Source organism: Chinchilla lanigera, unplaced genomic scaffold (assembly GCF_000276665.1).
Source record: "Chinchilla lanigera isolate Chin_1 unplaced genomic scaffold, ChiLan1.0 scaffold00173, whole genome shotgun sequence".
NCBI lineage: Eukaryota > Metazoa > Chordata > Mammalia > Rodentia > Chinchillidae > Chinchilla > Chinchilla lanigera.
This window is the reverse complement of record NW_004955574.1, coordinates 891333-893303: the sequence shown is the minus strand read 5'-3', so window position 1 is coordinate 893303 and position 1971 is coordinate 891333.

Genomic DNA, 1971 nt, shown 5'->3' with positions numbered 1-1971 from the left:
GACGTCTTGGGTGAGGCACTGGTGGGGACGCAGCGCCACGCAGTTCCACAGCGAATGGCGCTGGTCTGCGCGGGCCGCCTGCTGGGCTCTCGCAACACTTGGACAGTGCCTCAGAACAGCTCTCAGCAGACCCAAAAGCCCACACTGTGTATTTCCACAGCAAACAGAAACACCCTGCTTGGGAGGATACTGCTCCAATCCAAAAACGTAAACCAGGCCGGCTGGCTGAACTGCACAGTGAAGAACTCAACAGTGTCAGAGGCCCTGTGTTTGGGTTTTTACTGACTCGTGGGTAGTGGTCAACTGAGTGTTTATTCCTGTATTCTCAGATCTTGTTAAGGAAAGCAACAACAAACACCAGGATTTATGGTAAGCTATAAAAGTACTCCACTCCAAAGGTAATACAAAACCAAGGCAAATTCAAACTTGGCAGCACTCCAGTAAGTGTAGGTGTCACAGTGTTATCTAACCACTAACCAGGTGAGCGCACATCCCTACCAGCCAAGACACAAAATCAGCCAGGTCTTATCTTCAAATTTCCTGATACTGAGATGAGTTCTATCATTTTTTGAAGTGGCAAATAAAACCTATAAAATTATTTCAACATTTTCTTCTGATTACTTATAATCTATTCAGGTTTCTTTTTTTTAATCACAGAGGAAAAGTTTTTTTTTGAAAGAACATTTTCCATAAAAATGTTTCTCATTATGCAAGAACGGAAGCGGGGGAGGGGGGGCGCTGGCGGTCCCTTTGGTCAACAGGACACTGCTGAAGAAACAGGCATTTCTGTCAATTGGGGAAAATGGGTCAGCCTAGTTTCAAGCCCAACAGTCAGCCCAGCTATTCCCCTGGTGGCATTCTAGGATGACACAAGTATGTCAGCCCAGTATGTCAAACTATTCCTCACCACTCATTTGCACTATTCTATAAATTGCCAGCCCTTAAACAGGCTACCATAAATAATAAAAGTTATACCACATGCACAGCTTTTCAAAAAAAGAGTGGTTGGCTTCTATTTTATCTAATTGCACATAAAGGAAAGATAAGGATAGTGTCACAAAGAAACAGAACAAACAGAACCAACTTTTAAACCCAGTAAATTTTAATAGGGACTAATCTGGATCTACAGATTAAAGACTTAAGTTTACACTAACAAAGTCAATACACATATTCATTTTTTCCATTTTCTGGTCTCCACATTTACTTTAATGCTTGCTTTCTTTCAAAGGAAGGTTAAAAAAATCAAATGAAGGTAAAACCAGCGGTAAGGGAATGGTAAACAAATGACCAGTTACAAGACATTGAGAAGGGTGTGAGATCCACATAAAAATGTGCCCTGGGCCAAATCATATCTGAAAATTTGCTAAAGTAAGGTTGTTCTCCCCTATTTTTTTTTTTTAAGGAAATGAATATATGAGTTAAAATATATAGAAAATATCTTTTCTAAATGAAAACATATTTTAGTAGGCACTATTACAAAAAATGTTACTACACAGAGTACTATTATTTCTTATTCAAACAGTTATCACCATAAGTCAGGCATGGTAGGGCACACATGTAATCCCAGCACTCAGGAAGGTGAGGCAGGAGTATCGTTGTGAGTTCAAGGCCAGCCTGGATTGTGGGCTACATACTGAAACCCTGTCTCAACAAAACAAAACAAACAAAAAATCCCTCAATATTTGGCGGGGATGGGGGATCAGGGTCACTATGTCAGGCTGTCTTTGAACTCACTATGTAGCCCAGGTGGACCTCAAACTTGCAGCGATCCTCCCGTCTCAGCTTCCCAAGTGCTGGGATTACAGGCATGCACCACCATGCCCGGCTTCACATCAATATCTGAAAAGCACATTTCAGGGTCTTGCTCTTAGGCTAGGAAAGAAGGAGATACAGAAAGGACTTGGCTCTGTTTCTTCAGTGAGGGGTGGTTATCCGGGTATTCACTTCCTGAGTGTTCATGCTGTACATGCT